General features: G+C 42.7%; 2 protein-coding genes across 3 annotated transcripts in view; one reads left to right on the forward strand and one right to left on the reverse strand.

The window, feature by feature from the left end:
* LOC105255637 (discoidin domain-containing receptor 2) overlaps positions 1 to 20,621 on the reverse strand; it is a 503,453-nt gene that overhangs the window by 252,790 nt on the left and 230,042 nt on the right. The window lies entirely within an intron of this gene.
* The window catches only part of LOC105255636 (discoidin domain-containing receptor 2), an 88,824-nt gene continuing 83,893 nt past the window's right edge, over positions 15,691 to 20,621 (forward strand). The window contains exon 1 of the mRNA XM_011265045.3: positions 15,691 to 16,157. The gene's annotated coding sequence lies outside the window, so the exon portion shown is untranslated. The remainder of the gene's footprint in view (positions 16,158 to 20,621) is intronic.

Below are 20,621 nucleotides of genomic sequence, written 5' to 3' on the forward strand. Positions count from 1 at the left end.
TATTCTCGCAGCGAAACTTTCAGAGAAAAAAGAGAGAGACGACTAAAGCTTCAAAGCTCCATTTCTTTTTAACATGTAACATGACATTCGCGACTTATCTAAAGCCTCGAGTCTGCACACGGTAAACTACTTTGAAATCTAATTATCTCCATATCTGTCCCTTCACCGACGACGTAACTAGATGAGATGTAACTCGTCAGCTGCAATAAAGTGACGGCGATAAGCCGCGGCACAAAACGATACCGGCGATGAACAAAGAACGGAAGTTCGCGAGGAATCGATATACACGCGCTTCCTCCGACGTCACCTATTCGCGTGCGTCTGTATGCATGCGTCGCGGCGGAACACGAAGCGGAAATCCCCACGTGCGGCGGGCACACGCGCGAACGTGCGCACGCGACGAGCCGGCAACCGGCAAACATAAAGTCTCCGTTTAATATCTTTACGAGAGCCGGCGAAAATGATGAGGTTTCTTGTTTTTTAATAATGTAGCCGCGCGCACCTGAGCCTCGTAACTCTCAACGCGACGCGCCCCTCTCCCCCTATCCTCTCCCCCTCAAGTTTCTCGCCCTCGGTCGTCGTGAAAAAGCTGCTCGCTTCGGCTCCTTCGCTCTTGCCTCCCCCGTTTGCTCGACACTTGTATTTTTTTCCTTCTTTCTCTCTCTCCTTCTCTCTCTCTTTCTCTTCTATCCTTTATTTTTTGTTTCACGCGTGCAAACGACCTTCTTTCTCGCTCGGATTATCGTGCTTTCTTTACATTCCGCGCCTCTCTGCCACGTTACGTCTTTCTTTCCGCGCCGCTATTTACCGCCGCAAATTTGTTCTTGTTGTTTTTTACCGTAAAAAATCCACGTGTTACTTAATTCCACTTGTACTTTATTCGCTGAAACTCGATAACGTGATCTTTCACGCGCTCGATCGTCTTCATCGCTCAACCTTAACGATGTAATCGTGTTGAGTGATTTCTAATACAAATTTCTATCTTGTATTCTATTACTTTGATAGAATTATTATAACTGTACTCGTCTCGATAATATCTTGACTGATGGCTAAAGTCCTAATTAAATTTGTGTATTTTCATCGCTGATGTACGATAGTATTTTTAATTTTTTGGAGATCGCGCTCAATCTCCATCTATTTCTGTTGATTTCTCTGCTATAAATACATGTGCATATGTTTGAATTTAATGTCATATATATTTTTCTATCAATTATCATTTCTCATCTTTTCCCCTCTCATTATTTTTCTTTTTGTTTCTTTCTCTCTCTCCTCCTCATTTCTAATCTTACACTTTTGTCGTCATAATTTTCTTTTCTCGAATAGCTCGTTTAGTGCATATTCGTGCCCAGTTTCTAAATCCACCACGTAAGGTAAAATCTCGGAAGGCACGAGAATATTTCGGAGCGACGTCTCTATTTGTTTTTTGCGGCGACGCCAGCAGGCAGGGTAGAAAAACAATTTCGTTGCATCTCTCCCTCAACACGCGGCGTAGCCGAATTGTGTGAAATTCGATTCTTCCCACTGTGCTTTTCGCTTTGAGAGCTTCTACGTGGTGGCAGGCTGTAAAACGTTCGTTGGAACGCGCTCGCCGGTCCTCTGTGATGCTCGATATTACTCGATGTCCCGCGTGTAACCATTGTGTGCCGCTCGGTACGATAGTAAAAGTGACAAAGGGATTTCCCCCGTAAATAGGAAATAAAGTATCGGCCGAGCGTTTCCTCTCTTTCTCTCTTTCTCTCTCTCTCTCTCTTCTTTCTTGTGTCGCGGTTGTAAATTTGTTAAAAACTTTATCGTCGCGTCGTGTCATTAACTCTATTAACGGACCTTTATGACCGGCTCCGGTAACAAGAGTGTCAGCGAGAACAATGTAAACTCATTACGAAAGAACAATATAGGTTACGATACGGAATTGGCATTAATTATTGAATTTTATGCCCGTAATGTTGTGTAAATTGCAAAGTTTATTACAAGCAGGGTACACTGGCAAAATGTTTACGCTCAATTAACGATCGCAATTAATATGCAAAACGAGTTTGCACACGCGCAAATATATGTTTATTTCATATTTAAAAAAAAATTCATATACATATATATATTTCGTCCTGTAGATATTTTTCATGCGAAAAACTCTGAAAAACTAAAACTTGGAAATTAAGAGTTTAATTAACTTTTAAAAGGCTATGAAGAAAATAATAGTTTCATTCAGCAAGCAAATTGAATTATCCGTCAATATCGCGTAACTGGTCGTTCACTAGTGCATTTGCCGTACATGTAAATTCGTGATCAATAACATTCAACGATGCGAACAGCAACGGCATTAATGATTCTCGGAAAGCCGCGCGGCGGAAAGATTTAGCAAACGCTGCACCAACGCACACGTGCTCTCGTGAATTTTTTGCGGAAATCTGTCACGGACCGGATGAGATTTATCAACGCTCTCGCAAAGTTCGCGCATCACTGGCGCTCAAGCGGCCGCGCCAACGATCGCGCGAGCCTCGTTCCCGGAGAATTTTTCGGAGCAACGCGAGCCGTTTTAATTGGGCCGCCCGGTAGGACCGTCCGGAAGGGGATTTTCCAAGACGCACCCCCGTAACCGTCGCCATCGCCGTCGTCGTCGCCGTCGCGAGGGGCCCGCCGCTTGATTTACAGCGTCGTCCGAGTGGAAAAAAAATGCCGCAGAAAAATCCGGAAGTCCGTCCCGCCCTTAAATCGCCCGGGACCGTCCGGGAATTCCTGAAGGATATACGTTATGCCCCCGATATATATATAGCTCTCGGCATGACGAGGGACGCGAGCGATAACGTGGAATGCACTCGTATCTCCCCGGCTAGCGCGCCGGACAGCTGACATTTTTTTTCCTCTTTTTCGCTGACCCAAGCACGCGTTAAACTTTAATCACGTTGGGTTGCCCCCCTTCCGTCAGAAAGAGCTGCGTGACTTTGATAATGTGACTCGCGTGGTTAGCCGGTTAACTTTTAATTCCCGCGCGTGTTATCGCTCGCCGAGACAGAGCCGAAATTTAAATAGTTTTTTGGAATTTTACGGGCGGCGGCTTCTGTCGCGCGTACACGGTTGACGCGCGCCGCGGCTTGAAAAAATATATAAAATAATCCGCTTACTACGCGGCAATTAAAAGGGGCAGTTTACGGTTCTCTTTTCCGAGTTTCCGCCGCTCGTTCTTCCCGTATAATCGCTCGGATACGCCTCGAACGCGCGATGACTCTTCATTTCTCAGGAAGAACTTCCCCGCATCTTCTCCCACACGACAGCGCACTAATCCACGTTTTCACGGTCGTTCCTTTCGAGATTCGTAAAGCGTAGAAGCGCGAGCGATCTCGGAGCCGCCCGGGTCCGAAAGTCAAAACGGATGATTCATTCATCGAAATCGCTTCTCATGGCGACTAATGGTGATGGTGGACGAAGCGGGCGCGTCGGATTAAAAGCGGTCTAAACGTTGAAATTTTCACGGGGATCGCCGACACACGGACCCAGGGATTTCAAGCTCCGGCGTGCCGCATGCAGGACCGACGTTTCGGATTGTTCTTCCCCGATATACGAACGATACGCGCGTGTGCTCGGAGGGTGAGAAACTCGGCGCGCACAATGCCATTGTGTCCGGGTGTGGCATAATGGCCGGCAGCGTTATAAATGAAACGTCTGCGACTAATTCGGGACAGGACGCGGAAGCGCGACCATCGGCTCGAATGTTCAAGATGACCGGCATCGTTTACACTAGTCGTGCAAAAGCGTGCAATAGTCTCGCCGATTTCAACGATACGCGTCAGTTGTTGGCCACTTCCCAGTCTATGGGCTTCTACACGTGGCGAAAGAAAAACAAGAAAACGACCGGTCTAGTTCCTGCCGTTTTCTGTATTTTTCTTTTTAAGATGTTTTCAAACGCGAGTCTTTCTACCTCGCATTTTTATATTTGCTTCCGCGCCAAATAGGGCCGAAAAATAGAACAAAGTGCAGAGAATATGCAACTAAAAGAATTAAAAGCGCAGCAATAATCATTCAAATTGATAGGATTATCGTTACACATGATGCTCGATATCGAGTCAATGAAACGCATTGTACGCGATATAAAGCTTCAGCAATAACAATTCTAACCATCGGCGCTTCTATTCTGTTATAGAATTCGCATTAAAGTTTGCTGGTGAATATGTAATAGGCAGAATCAAGTGGATTTAAAATTAATTCGACCGAGGAAAAGAAAGTTTCCAGACTATGGGCGAGTGAGAGAAGTTACGCGGAAACAAGATTAGTTTATTTTTGCCATGCAATTTAATAATTAGATATCATAATTGAACTAAGGTTCATCAAGGGAAGTACCGGTTGAAAAAGTTCGTTTAGTAAGCACCGTCTCTCAAAGATAATTACGAAACGAGCACTTAGCCACGTTCGTTTTCTTACCGACTTTCGCAGCAATCCCGGCGCTTCCGTTAGGGAAGTCAGATCCGGAGCAAAGGGGATAACTTTTTGCGTTGTCGTAGTTTTCGTCGACGTCCATCGACCATCCAGCGTCATCCATTTTACGACGACGAACGCGAGCGGTAGCTATCGCGTACACGCAGCTGAAAAAAGACCTCTTGTGGGCCTGTTAAAATAATGGCCGTGACAAACGTTTGTGAAATAGATTTTCCATCCTCCCACGTACTGCCTTTCGCCACCGGCTTACCAAACTGGACTTCCGCTATTCGCAGATCCTCGAAAGCAAAAGTTGACAGAAATACAAGGAATCAGAGAACCGCCATTTCTTTTGTTTCTCTCAGAAATTTATGTTTAATTTATACATTATTACATTACGAATGTATCATGTTGTATTTCCAATATTTTTTGAATACACAATTGATAAAATAGGCAATGATCTAAATAAAATAGGTGAATCTAAATATCGAAGAAAACAATATCCAAGTAATATCTTTTTATTAATATTCTAAATATTATAATTTCTGCATAAAGATAGAATATGATAAAAATATTCAAATTCAAAGAATCAAACTCTTATCGTATATATCTTCATTTTTCGCTAATATCAAATATTTTCATTAATCTCGAATTTAAGATTTTCTTTTCTTAATCGTTCAAATATGTCGGGGGATAGCGTCACTTGGCATCTCAGTGCCGAATCGCCGGTCGATCTTTCATCCATTTTGCCGTTCAAACGGCAAACGCCCAAACATTCACGACCTTATTCAGAACGTGTTTCGTTGGTGGTTTTCACAGAACCGGAAGGCCATTCGACGCGATGAGCTATACGCGCCTTCCTGTCAGCGGTTAACGAGACCCGCCTCTTTCTCTCTCTCCCTCTTTCTCTCGCCGTCTTATATATACGCACCGCTTTTCACCCAGTTGGCGCCCCGTCGTGCTTTAGCCAAACAGTATCGGACACTTCCACCGGCCTTCGAACTGGAAAAGGAAACTTGATTTACTGCTCACGAACCGCCGAGCATTTCTCTCTCATCGGCCCCAGAACTTTTCTTTCACGGTCGTTATCGAGACAAGTTGCTCTTGTTTCCGAAAGTGACTGTAGTTTGTTCCGCTTCCAAGCTTTGTATCGAAAATAAATCGGAATCGATTATCGCTCTTAATTAAAAATTTATCCGTGACAAAACAAGAAATGAAATTCTTGCGCTATAAAAGATATTTTGGAATAACCCCTCTCCCGTAGTTATGCTACTACAAAAATAAATATGTTACAATAACTGTTTGAAATTTCGGCGTGAAAATTATAGGACGTTAAGAGTACTTTTGTCGAAGTGATCGGGTGAATCACGCATCGGATAAATTAATTTTCTTGAAATCACTTCCACGAATCGTAGAGCAATTTCTCGCCCATTTAACGCGGTGTCGTTGAAGGAGGCCTTTGAGACGTTCGCGTGAAGGCGGACGAGATCGTTGACGACCATTGCCGTTAATTAAGAACGCAAGTGTAATTGGTAGCGGCGTGCGAGTAGATGGCGGTCGGTTAATTTGAGAAGTTAAAAGCGAGAGAATAGGGAATCCAATCGCACGGCGCAAAACAATGGAATGGAACAATGAGGCCACTCTTTTCAGGTGGTTATTACCCACCCATACCTAGAGTGTTTATGGCAGATTCACTCCAGCGTGAGAAATCATCCCCACTTCTGGTCACGGTGGTAACCGCCGCCGTCAAAGCGATAATTAACCACCGACTCCCTTTCGTCGATGTCTGTTCGTAGCACTTGGCAGCTAAGAGGCCCCCGTTCACGCGCTTTTCCTCGACGAGCACAGTGTGTGGCCGGGCCGACAGGTACTTCTGGGAAATCGAAACGTGTCTAGCCGTTATTAATCTCGCATTGACCGACATGAAATATGATTTCGGTCGGTACCCAGCCACCCTCGTGCGTTCTTCGCGATCCCTGATCGGGGAGGAGGCAGGGACGCCTCCCGTGGATACCGTTGTGTGGGGAAGAAACACGTCTTATAATGCGAAAAATAACGTTTCCCCGATATAAAGCGCGTAACAGGTTGTCCAATGATGCGTTTCCAAGAAATAATATTGCCCTGAGTCATGCCGAGTTTGCGCGACGAGACCCTAAGTGGTGCGGAATTGTTCCAGGCAGCATACTCAATGACTCTGCTTCGAATCCGTTTATATTGCGTTTGCGCGAGCAATCTTTAAAGGGCCGAATGCGTAAATACGTCACGAGCGAAGGCGCGCATTTCTTATTCGCGATAATCAATCATTCGGCTCTCTACCGAAAACACATTAGCCTCCACCGAAGCGAACGCCAGCAGCACACAAACGTCGTGCGCGTACATCATTTTTTACCATCGTACACGATGTAGCCACCGTGCGATTACCACCCTCATTAATAACCGGATTACACGCTTTACCGAGAATGGTCTCTTGCGGAATAAAATGCACGTACGGCGCGCGTCACTAAGCTTCGCGGCGGGGCATCGGGTGAATTATTATACTCCGTGTGCTTCTCTAGCAACGAGAATTCTCAAATTCCGCGCTCGCAAACTTCCCGAGCCTCCCCGTCCGCCCTTTCCTTTTCTTTCGTTTCCTCGCATCTCTTTACGCAGTAATCTCCCGTAAAACATTCTTTCCGATGGCTAAAGAAAATTCGAGCGGATGTAAAAAATTGAGGATGTCGCCTTTTCTTGCAAACATCAATTACGTATTCGTGTAAGCGTGTGCATTTACACACGCGTATACAAAATTCGCACGCGGGTGTGCGTAAGAGCCGTCCGAGCTCTCCCAAGTGGCATGTGGGATCCGTCAGGAGCATTCAAATATACAGAGCGGTATTATTTACGAGCGCTTGATACACGGGGCGCCACAGATTCTTCTCTACAAAACAACACGTGTCTGACGTAATCCCCCTCTTTTGAATCTTTCTCTCTTGTATACGTGCGATCGAATCCGCGTTGCGCTTCGCGGCGAAGCCGGGGCGGATTTAGAGATAATATTACATTCCGGGGGAATTTGTTTCGAGAAATTTCAAAGGGTCGTGTAATGGACCTATTTTGTGGTCGTCTTTGTGGATTCACTGTACGAGAGGGAGAAAGAGAGAGAGAAAGTCAATAAATAGAGATGATAATAAAACCGGCAAGACGCGACGATCTACATAATTGACAAAAGTAACTGAGAATTTATTCGATAGCCTGTGGAACTTTAAAGCACGCTATCTAATGGCTTCTATAGATTGTGCTAACTAATGTAACGTCTATGTCCTATGTTAAGTGCTATATCCTTTATAAAGTTTCCAATGTATGACGTTGTTGCATCGTAAGCTTCGCACCACTTAAAGGATCTCTGATATATATTTTGTCTGGCGAAATTATGCTTTGAACGTAAAGCTCGTTCGAGTAGGATGAGTCTAGCGGTTTCCACACGCCCTGGATTCCCTCCTTAACGACGGGCAAACAAACATGTGTATATTTATGCAGTGTTTATTTATGCACAAGTGTATTTTCGTGCAGAAGCAGCAAGGCCTTTCGACAACCGTGAATGATTCTAATCGCGTCAATAGCTGACGTCAGCGACGAAATTAGAGAGCAAGCTGCTATCGATGCTAGTAATAATCGAACGTTTGACAGCTCGTCGATTTCTGCTAACTTGATTATTCAGACTTTTTAAATTTTAAAAATATCTTAATTTCATACACATCAGAAATTTAAAAAACATACGCCAAAAAAATAAATAGAGAAAGTGACATTTAAGATGCGATTTTTTTTAGTATCAAGTTTCTCCTTGCTAAATTTTTAACAAGAGGAATCTTTTTTATAAATTTTATCAAAAGAGATAATATAAATTTTCTATTCTATTTTTAATCTTCGCTCAAATATAAATATTAATAGATTTATTATTTATAATGCAATGAATATTAATAACTCACGTTTCCTTTTAATATTGTCGACTTATGAATGGATATATTTTTGACAGATTTAGATGTCGATATTTTTACAATGTGTCATTTTATGATTATTAATTTATAATGCCATTTATGTAATAAACGTAGATAGTAGATTAATATTATAATATATAGATAGATACAGATTAATATTATAATATATTATAATATATGGCAGAGTATATATATATATATATATATATATATATATATATATATATATATTGAGAAGATGGAATATATTGTATCACGCACACCACATACCATTGGATTTAATATAACTAGACCAACTAAGGGAAGTCGTAGAAATCTCTCTCTTGAAGCATTTCCACGCCCGTGCGGACAAAGACGCATCGAGCGTCTAAGCGCCCTTCGACAGGCGAAACAATTAAGCGGGCCGGCGTGTAAGTCACGAAATTAAATGGCGAGCTTTCTACTCCCCCGTCGAAACGGTTGCTCCTCTGTACGGCAAGCATATGCCCGTGTAGGTATATATCGTGGGGACCGAACGGGATCGAACGAGCGAGTTCTCTCGCCTTGAGTGAGTGCCGGACTGAACGAATGAATATCCATCCGTTCCCCGTCAGTGCCGAGAAATTTCAATAAGCCAATTCGGATAATGGATTGGCACGCACGTGCGGCGTGGTAGGACTTCGGTTGGGTGTCGGTGCGTTCGTGTCGAAAGTGCAACGCATTGTCTGGAGCCCCCGATTCGTCTCGTTCGAGGTACGAACGAGAGGGACGTCGGAAAGTTCCAAGTGGGCCGCTGTTTCTGACGCGGGGTGCGTTGATGCGTGCAAGTCTCGGCCGCAGGCCTATGTTTATTGGTCGGCGCCGTATCGTTACGCGATCGAAAGATCCGTGCGAGGTCCGCCACGAAAAGGAATGTCCGATCGGCTCTCGATCAGTTACCGCCGGCTGCTTGCGATCCCCGTGAAACACGATGATAGGCTGTCGGGATTTTGGTCAGGGTTCACGAAAATTATGGTCGGCTGAATACGGGTTACGAAGTCAATATGACGAAGAGCGCCCCGGGGGTTGAATGGGATGACGGGCGCGGGACGAGGCGATTTGGCGTCGGAATTCACCTGGTTAAAAGCAATATAACTTAGATCGATTGCCCAATCTCTACACAGTTATATTCTGCTACGCGTGTTCGATAAATTTTGCGTCCTTTATATATATATATATTTTTTTTTTTTAGAAAAATATAAATCTAAATAAAAGTCTCTTGGAGTCTTTTTATATATTTAAATTAAATCTACATTATAGAAAAAATGTTTATAAAGTACAACGACTATTTCTTAAAAATCTTTATGGGACACATCTTTGAATATTTATTGCATCGCGGGCGAAGAAATATCGCAGTTGTCATCATACGCTCGTCAGAGTCTTTTGATGTGGATTTTAAAAATTACGATCCTCTTGATCTTACCAACGCCACAAAAGTTTCAACAGACCATGTTGGAATTACGTCGCATTCCATTGTGTGGAAAACGGAAAACTTACAGCTATGCTCGTGACCTAATACTATAGTCGAGTAATATCGCGAATACGCGCGCTTGGAATGTAGTTATGCATTGAGTTTGTATTTAAAGCACCTACTTTCCAAGTGATTTGCATATCGTATCTAAACTATGAATCCTATGTTCCAATCAAATATATATATATATATTTCATATTTGTTAAAAAAAATCTTTTGTATTAGGAGGCTGTCCTCGCAGCTTTCCGCGCCTCGTAGATTAACCATATTTCAAGGTTCGATTATACCCGTCCGACGCCGCGAGGCTCGTTTGCATAGGAAATAAAGCGAAACACCACGGGAGACGGCCGCTTAACGAGTAACGCGATTTAACGGTAAGCGCGCCCTTTGTCACACGCATACGCTCCGCGTTTATTGCCGGCGAGCGCAAAAGTTGATAAAAAAATTCTTTCGAGAAGAGGTCTCCGCTCGATCGAGAGTCCTCTGTAAGGCGCGCAATTTATTTCGAGCCTCGATCGACGGCACCCACGCGAGAGCGGATTTCCGTTTTCCAATAAAATCTCCGTTCATATACCGTCTCTGGCTACGCATATAGCGCGTGCATGCTCCGAGATTCCGGACGAAAGCAGATTCTCGATGTTGCCGGGGAAAACATCACAAAGCTCGCAGTAATAGTTTTCCGTCGAGTATCACATTGCGTTGCACAACCGCCCACGCACAGCTTTGATCGATAAAGGAATTTATTTCGTATCCGGTAAAATTGACGAATTGCACTTCGTATGCGTGTTACCTTTTGATGAAATTCTTGATGAAATATTCGCGCGTTTTCTTGGTATAGCATAGTTCTAATATATATGTAGTTATAATATATATTATCTGTCCTTATCTTTTTATTTCCATATTTTAATTACACTGTGATGAGTCACAGAGAGATATATACATAATAAATGTCTTTTAAAACAAATTAATGTCTTTCCAGTTTTAAATAAAAAAATTTCAAATTTATTATTTTGTTAGCAAGAGAGAATATTACAAATATAATTTTATTCGGGATTTTATCAGGGGTTATTTTTTGCGTATTAAATATCATGACTGTAAAAAAATATGCGCTCTCTATAATAAATATATATATAGAGGAAGATATATACATAGAGGAAGAGAAAGAGAAGAAAAATATCAAAATTCCAAATGCAAAATGTGCAGATATTATTTCATAAAAATTAATGGCAGGATTGAAGTTTTTGAAGTTAGAGCCAAAAGATTATTTCGTATTTATCTGCGACAAAAGAATAAAACAGTTTACCTTTATTGCCTTTGATTTTATGCGCAGTCACACACTGCAATCTTTCCTTTTAAAAAAAACTTTGTCATAAAAGATGGAGTTTTTTCTATTCCTAAAATCAGTTGGTGGTAAGAATTTTTTTTGTCTGCTACCACATAATAGCGAAGAGATTTATATTTCTCATGAAATAATAGAATTTAGAAGATATACTATTATAGTGCACGCTGTAGAAGGTAACGAGAGTCGTTAGCTCGCCCTATTGATCGATTTCTACGTTTTTCTTGGACCTAATCCTAAAACTTTAATCAATTCCTAAAAGAATTTTTGTGGATTGTGAAAGAAAGGATTTTAGAAAGAATATTACTGAAATGCAATTGTTTAAAGTACAAAAACTTCGTGTAATCGATGCAAGAGGTTTCTCAATTTTTAACGAGAACCTCTTTTCACAGATTTTTTTTATTAAAGATAGATGATATTTTCGCAGGAAACCGAATTCTTACGACAGCAGGAGTTTATAAGTGTCGTAAATTTTCGAAATATATTACACATGTTAACTCTGCAACCGCTAAACGAAAAATAGGCGTTTTTTTCTATTTAACTTTTTCTTAACTTTATAACTTATTCGACTGGAATAAATTATAAATTGAAACAATAATAATATGTGTGTTGTGTACATTATTGAAAAAATTATTTTCTCATTTTGCATCGAAATATGATTTGCATATCAAAAATAATTTCTTTCTTAATTTCTTCAGATTTTCATTTAATCATACTTCTTGTCTTACAAACAATTTGTAAATATCAGATACATTTTCAAATAAATCAAATCAATTTTGGAATACGATTGTCTTGATATAAAATATTACAAAATATTACATTATAAGTAGCGCAAAAATGTCTCGAAGAAAGTTCTCCTTTTATGATTAATATAATTTACACACAAACATAGAAATAATTATCGATATATTTAAGAATTTTATGATAGAAGAGTTTGTTTTAACGGAAAACAAAGAAATCGCATAAAAATTCCAGACGAATATTACACGATCAGAAAATGTCGCGTATGCGATAACGACGGCGGAAAGTTTCGCGATAAATTTTTCTTACGCGCACGTGACGTATCTAAGGAAGTTCACACGTGACCCCGATTGTCCGGCGCGATTATTCATAGGGTGCAGGAACTTGGTTTCCTCGACACAGTGACCTCGTCAATTTTCAGCGAAGATAGCCGGTATCCTCGGAATGATTCGAGCCTCTTCCTGCGCCAGCGGAGATTTACGGATGTCATAAAGTACTAAAAACGGTTACGGTAACTTCGCCCGACGTGGCAGTTTTATTTGCGCCATACATTCGGCGACGACGGCGGCTGAGCGTCTACCATATCGTCGCTCAAAAACGTACAAAAGTAACAATGAAACGTGCGATTTCGCTTGAGCGCGTCGAAAGTTTCCCGGGAACCTACGGCGCGCAACTTTTCGCGAACACTTCGTGTACCACTCTTACGCCCTACGCGCTTACGCGCTACGCGGGAATGTATATATTTCTACGCCAAGCAGACAAACCGTGCGCCACTTCCTCTTTCATAAATAAATATGAGCTTAGCCCGCGTCTCAGAGTATCGTATTTGTCGACGTAAGAAAAAGAGAAACGGGACCGAATAGCAGGCAAACAGCAACCCGCGAGAGAGGAAATATCTCGACATTCCTAGAACAGTACGTAAAGGGACGACGTCTCTATCTTCGTCTCGAGAAAGTTATCGTACTCGCCTGTGTTTTCGTGGTCGCTTTTCGATAATGTGTTACAGTGTAGATAATCGTTACGTTTCGAACCTCGATCGGGATAAAACGGAACAAAGCTGCTCCGGACCGACCGGATTGATCGTGGAACGGACAAAAAAATGACGTACGATGAAGAAGGGGTGGTTTTTTTGGCGTTAATGAAGCTGTCCCTCTTCTGAAATGGTCGGACATTAGCGAATACTCGGTTAGTCGTGGAGAGAGAGCGGCGTTTTGCTCGCGCGACAGCGCAATTACAATAAAGCGGCGGCGTCTCTCGCGTTACCATCGCATACCTCCATCTTCCATCTGTCTCTCTTTCACCTTTCGACGATCTCCGCCATCTCCAAGGGCCTTGTTCTTCCCCGCGCCAACGTGTGTTCTCACTCGCGGTAGGTAGGCAGAGAGCATAAGCGGCATGCTTACGTCGTAGGGTCGGAGCTTAAATTAAATCCGGCTAATGTAACCGACGGGTATATTAGATCTCTTGTCTGCGGGCGCATGTCCTCCCCTTTTGCGTACGAGCTCGGGGATTGGTCCTTGGAAGGGCGAGTAGACAGACGATGAGATTCGAGACGCGGTCTTACGGGGGATAGAGACGAACACGTCGGTATGATCGAGTCGCGTAATCCTTTACTTTTTTCATTTTTCATCCTCCATGCACTTTACATCGATCGACCTTCCTAGTCTTGGGAAACATTTCTTTTCAAAGCAAATTATATACGTGCAGATGAAAAATTAAATTCTGCATTCTGGCGACGCGGCCGCGAGTTTCAATGCATAAATCTTAAGCTTTCAAAGAACAAGGGGGCGTGCTTTTTGCAATTAACGTGCTTTTTGACACGTCGCTGCGGACGTACGCTGGCTTTGGTACCTCCAAGCATCTGTATGCGCCGTCTATATGTGATATCCGCGGACGATGTGTAGGTGGAAAGGTTGGCGGAAAAGGGAGACGCGAATAAGAGAATGAAACGGAGATAGAAGAGGATCAAAGAGAATCCGGTGGAGGTGACGACGTTGTCTACCGGCGCCGGAAGCTTCGTGATCGAATCGTTAATTAGCACTCGCTCCCAACCGACGGACTCTTTGAGAGCGCAGCAACTACTTCTCTCTCCCGTCGTTAATGCATTCGGATCGAGTAAATCCATTTTAAGCCCGCTACGCCGCTGTGAAGTTTGGGAAGCAAACTTGTCGAGAGCGATTAATCGTGTTTATTTAAAGATTTACGGCGTGACCGATTTCCCGATTAGGCTAGAAAATATCGGCCAAGCCAGAATGCATACTGATGCATTTAAATTTCCCAAGCGAGAAGATCAACTGCATATAATTAACTATTTGACAGTTAATTACTCGTTGCATAATGACAGGTATATAAAAACTCATGATATAATATTGTATAAATATAATATTTTACGCAGCATTTAACAATATACATTGTACAATATACCGTATGTTTGTCTAAAATATCAAAAATTATTTTAAAGAAAATAAATAGATATTTATCGAAGCGACATTAGAAAAAATGATGACACCTAATGGCATCTAATGCTTGTCAGAGACTGTTGCAATCATTCCGCAGAAAGGGATTTTGTCGCACGCCCATGGGTGCCATAAACACTAATTCGAATCCCACCGGCTTGCCCTCGGGATCGAACGAGTCGGAACTGGAAAGTGATAAGACACAATATCTCACAATTTCGCGAGATCTTTATGGGTTTTCACGTCCGAAACGCTAATAAATTATTACGAATGATGACGTCTGAAAATTTACGATCGACCGATAACGTTCCGTCAATCAAAAAACGAATAACGATTTATCCGTTTTCATTATCTCACACTATCGCTAATCATTTGCGTCAATTTATATCGATTTAATACCGCGATGATTAATGTTTACACAAGCGATCAATATTTTCCGCGATATCGTACGATGGACGAACTAAATAAAATTAATCGCTCGCATTTGCTTGATTCGTGAAAAATTTATCGCGATAACTCTCAGAATCCATAGAAACTGTATCTATGCATCGAATACATTTTTATCAATTTCACGTATACCATCAGAAGCTTGATCGATCGAAAACGCAAACTGTATATATCATACATATACATATATATATCATACATATACATATACATATATATATCAATCGCTCTGAAAATACATTAAAAATTGTTCGGAAAAGTTATCTCGACAACCCGGCACCCCTCCACTCCGTCGAAATACTTCGCCAGAGGTGTATACGACCTTATAGTTCGGTCGCTTAATTAAGCGAGCCGCGCGCGTATCCGAAGGGTGGAAAAAAGATCAATAAAATCGCTAGTCTACGGGACGACCGCATTCATTCGCCACCCCATTTCTACAACATATTTTGCAACCTCGCCCCCCTATACCGGCCTTGGCTGACCTCCCTCTCCCCCTACCTTTCGTACGCTCCGTTCGTCGCCCCTCGCTCTTTACCAGTCTCACGTGCTCGTTTCGCTCCCTCCCTTCTGTCCACCACAGGGGGTGGTGAACCGGCGCGCGCTCGCCAGGGTACGTCGATCCACCACTAGATGGTGACGGAGGGCGAGAGCGCAAGAGGGAGGAAGAGGCTGCACGCGAGCGGACGAGGACGCGAGACCGTATGAGAGAAGGTCTCTCTCTCTTTCTTCCTCCGTCTCTCTCTCTAGAGCCGCGCGGGTTTACTTCCCCTCTCCTCGCCAATCCCGCCGACGACCAACTGGAGTTTCTCGTCAGCCTGTCAGTTAGTGCCGTGGCGCCGTGACGGTACGGTGTTAGTTGGTACGTCGTTCCTCTCCGGCTGGTCGTGCGCCTCGCACGAAGGGACGGACGCGTCGCGCGTTGTTTCCTCAATGGGGACCTCGTGGGGACCTGGTGTGAAAAGATACGCGGGCCACCGATAGCCGGTGATACACGTCGCCGCAATCGAGACGCGCCGCCGGTCGTTTTGCATTTTTCTAAATGGATACTTTCGTGTCATCGCCCTCTAATACGTAATAGATTTGGTGTAATCTTAGAGGCTTGTAAATATATAGCGCCCCGTCAAAGTGAACGAGTGAAATTTTTCTATAAATTTATATCAAGTGGAGGAACATACGAAGAGAAGGAGAGAGAGAGAGGATCTATCAGAGACTAATTGTGATCGATGATTTCTTTGGTGCTCCTTGGTGTGTGCGCGTATCGTCGCTAAGAACATCCGAGCGGATACGGGATATACAGTAATAAGGTGAGCACAATTTTTTTTTCTCCTCTTATAACGTTCCCCGATATCGTAACACCTTCTTAATTATGCGCGCGCTCGTTGACGAGTGACGAACGTGAAACGGAGAACGGAAATGAACGCGAAATGCACGCAGCTGCGACGCGAAAATTATCGAAGGGAATCGCGCGGGCGCTATCGATACGATTCAAAACAGCGTGTAATTCTGTCGCGATACCTCTGTAATTATTGAGAAATTGCTGAGTATAAATCATCGATGCGGGAAAACAATGGATTTCCGTTGCATTCTTTGGAATTTATGCATTAAAATCGCGCATTTATTTCAAAACAGTTTCACAAACTTGGGTAGTTCAAAATTATTATTAATAAATTTACTCCAACAAAATTATTTGTAATCGCTACACCTGTCAAACAAAATGAACAATCATGATTTATCTCAAACAATATCTTTAGTAATTCTTTGATAAAGAAGAAGTATTTCTTTCTACGCTTCAATTTAGCTTGACATAAAATGAGAAAATTATTCAAAAAGATTTTTCTACGTCGGCTAAGATGTTTCATAGTGATCGGAATTTTATACGAGTTCATTCTTTCCTAATCCGATTCCAAGACGCATCGATTGAAATCTGATTTTCCTTTTCATTCGTTGTCATTCATCGTCGTCTTTCATTCTGGAAGTAATCGTGGTGAAACCGTGAAGCGTTCCATGGATTTCGGGCAAGGACTCGGGGTAACGCCGATTAATTCTGTAAGCTCCATTTCCGACGAAAAGCGAGTGTTAGGAAAAGTCGAATGGAAGGAGATAAAGAGTGAATAAGGTGGATTAGCGAGAAGAGACCCTCGAAGGGTTCGTCGACGACTGTTGGCATGCGGAAGGAAGGGGACAAATGAAATTTCGTCGCGGCAAATTGTCCGAAAGCGATGCCGCAGAAATCACCCCGACGATTAACAGGAGATCTCCTAAGACTTGCTAATTTCCTGCCTGAAGCGCCGGGATAGGAAAAGGTAATATCAAATCGGAACTCCCATCCATTAGCGCGGCAATCTATTTGTTGGAGCCGGCTTAAATCCTCTGGATCGAGACGTGGACTGGTTCGCCAAGAGTTCTTTAATCTTCACGGCCTTTAAAATACGACTCACGTATTTCCGGATCCACGTACTTTCGAGGTAGCAAAATAACGCAACAGGCAATGACGGATGAAAGAGAGCGAAGCAAGTCGAACGGAATTGGAAATGGTCCAAGGAAGCCTCCGATTCTCCATTTCTATCTGATTTCGATTCCTACCGAACCAGTGCCAAGTTCGAGTAAATTAATTGTACGTGTGTTTACTGCCAATTACTGGAATAGTTAATGCATTTGGACGAATTCCGAGTGGGTCATTTTTTTCCGTGAAAATACATGTGTCAAGAGCGCGTGTCCTGCTACGAGGAGCAAACACGGAGAAAGAGAGAAAATCATCATTACGGTTACGTTCATATATCTCAACGCCTTCGGGAATGGGAACACGAATCGAGAAGGCATAAACTGTCGTTATGAGAAATCGAAGATCGTGCCTCATTCTGTCAAATACCGAGCGTGTTCGGCATCGTTCGATTTTAGTGGATTTAAGCGTAGTCAGGAAAAGTAGGTTCTGAATATTGATAAGGGGATATGAATATATTCATAGAGGCTAACAGTTTATTTCTGCAGTCACTTCGAATCGGTTCGCATTGATCACTCTTCGATTCATGCGAGAACCTTTCGACGGTAAATTCGAACGATTAATATTCGTAGATTCGCGTCCCTCCGTCGGGGATCACAAATTTCTCCGATTGCGAATCCAAAAATCTTTTAATTTCCTTCTTCCCGCTCCCTCGTCCGTGATTAGTCGACAGCCTACGACAGCGTGCTTGACAGTCTCGCGATCTTTAACCTCGATTCATAATATCTTCATTACGAGACAAGACATCTTATAAATTTTACGATTCTTTCGATGATTTTTCCGCGGAATTGATGAACCGATCGAAGATGACGTCGATGGACAACGATCATAAATTATCGTCTAGTTATTTATTAATCTCGCATAGACGACAGCTCGATGATCGATACTTATTGTTCGTCTCGCATTATTGAAACGTGGAGATGATAAATTCCGTCGGCTCGAGCATGCGAGAGTAGAACGATAAATTAATATCGACGCGATAAATTTTCCGCGACGTAGACAGTGACGTTACCGAAATAATCGAAATGCTAATTATTCATTTGCATAATTAACGCGAATGCAGTAAAGCGACCTCCGGCGCACCGTGAAACGGTCCCACATGCCATTGGAGATTAACGGTAGCGTGCGTTCTCTGTTAATGTTCATTTTGAATATTAACTCCTCGGAAATGAACGTGCACGATCGTCGAATCATTATTACGGCTGAATTTAACGCGGCTGGGTGAACCGCGCGTATGTAGCCGCCACTATGAATTTCCAGCGCTATCATTTTCAGAATCGCCTGCTGCTGCGAGTGTCGTGCAGAATCGCGATGACACACCGTCATCATCGTAAATCTCCATCGTCATCACGGCTATCTATATAATTGAAACTTTCCTACACTGTCATGCATTTGCGTCGTTCATTATGTTACGAGTAATAATGCTGTGTAAATTTTATAATATACGCCACTCACACGCGGAATCCATGTGTGCGTGTGTGTGTAGAGAAATTCATCTAAATTATTGCCAACCCCGCTTCAATATAAAAATATAAAAAAACATAAAAATATAATGAAATAAAAAGTATCTTTTAGAGAGAGTATATTTCAGTAGCTAAAACGGAGTCAAGGAAGAAAATATTTTCTTTAATATCTGCGTGATATAGCCGAAGAAACTTAAAGAGGGTGTAAGAGTGTTTCGGATTAAATAAAAGTTTCTCGATTTTGCGATCCTAACTGTTAGATCCGTTTCCTACATTTTTGCTATTCTTTTTTTTTTTTTTTTAAACGTGACGTACATCGTTCACGGTTAATTTCGAAAAAATCCTGGCCCCTTGGTTCTAAAGAGTACTTCCGGTGTTTCGGACACGGTTCCTCTTAAGCTCGTATCCCCGTCGATGTCCAAACATGAAAACGAAACAGCGGGAGGGCCGTAGATACGTTGATGGCTCCGCGTCAACGAGAACGTATCAGCCAGCTGCCGGCCGACGGATTCAAAAGACGGTTGGGGGTCCCAGCACCTGATTGCCGGACATCTATCTACCCCCGGACAGGAGGTGTAGAAACTCCATGGGAATCTAACACTCTTCTTCCACCCTCTACGCGCAGTTGTTGCACAATAGCCGTGCACGCGCACGGCCATGAGATAATGGCTTTCTAATTGCCGCATGCGATCGTATATCGCTATCGGATGGACAGTTTCACAAAAAAAAAGAAAAGAAAAGAAAGTAGAAAAATAAATTGAAAAAAATGTACCGAAAGAGACACTTCCTTAAAAAAAAATATATATGAGAAGGAACAAAAAAAGAGGAAAAGAAAAGAATGAGTAACTGTTTTCTTACAACTTGATATATTTATTACAGTTTGTGAATAAAATATACACGAGCGAATTTTAATTATTTTTAATTTATCGATCCCTCGGTATCGAAGAAATGTCAGTTACGATTCTAAACAAAAGTAGTTTAATCAGAATATCAGCTCAACGATTAACAGATGTAGACTATTTATCAGATCAGATTGTAACAGCCGCAACGCAAACATTATTATGCTTTAATTAACGTTGTCTACGTGAATTACGGAATGGATCCATCGCTTTGAGTAAACTGATTATAAATTTCAAACGACTTAGAACGCAGATAGAATGTGCGGATGAAGGATGAGAAGAGGGAAGACGTCGTGCTTCGTGACCAGCCACTCACGTTGCACCTTTCGCACGTATAACGTAAGGTAACGTCGCGGTTTTAAATGCCCACGCGTGTTTGCACACTCGCTCCTTCCTTTTCTGCTCTCTCTCTTTGCTCCCTTTCGCGATGGAACGTGTCAGAGAGACCGAGAGAGTGAAAGGATAAAATATGCAAGACGACATAATGTTACCTCCTGAGGGATACACCTGACGTAGGAAGAACGCCCGGAGTGTCTGTACCGAATATATCCACCCTCGGGAATAAGCGACCTGGCCCATAATTCATTCTAAATACTTGTATGCTAATAACAATGCCACGGCGCAACGGAAATTTACTATTCCCAGGCGTTCTCCGGTAGTCTTTCCTACCGCTCGCCCTCTGTTACCTCTCCGTTCTTTTTCCATTCTTTATTCCTTTATTCCTGTCGCTCTTCTGCCTGTCTCCAACCGCCAACCTTACCTTACCTGCGCGCCCGCTTTTATTCGCTGCTACCAACCGTACCAGCCACTGCGAGATGTGGTTCAAAGAACCGACATATTAGCTTTACATTATACGGGCGGTGGAATTTATGCAACGGCCGCGAGATCCGTAAGGACTATAAAGTC

The sequence above is a fragment of the Camponotus floridanus genome, unplaced genomic scaffold, assembly GCF_003227725.1.
Source record: "Camponotus floridanus strain SB8 unplaced genomic scaffold, Cflo_v7.5 scaffold14, whole genome shotgun sequence".
NCBI lineage: Eukaryota > Metazoa > Arthropoda > Insecta > Hymenoptera > Formicidae > Camponotus > Camponotus floridanus.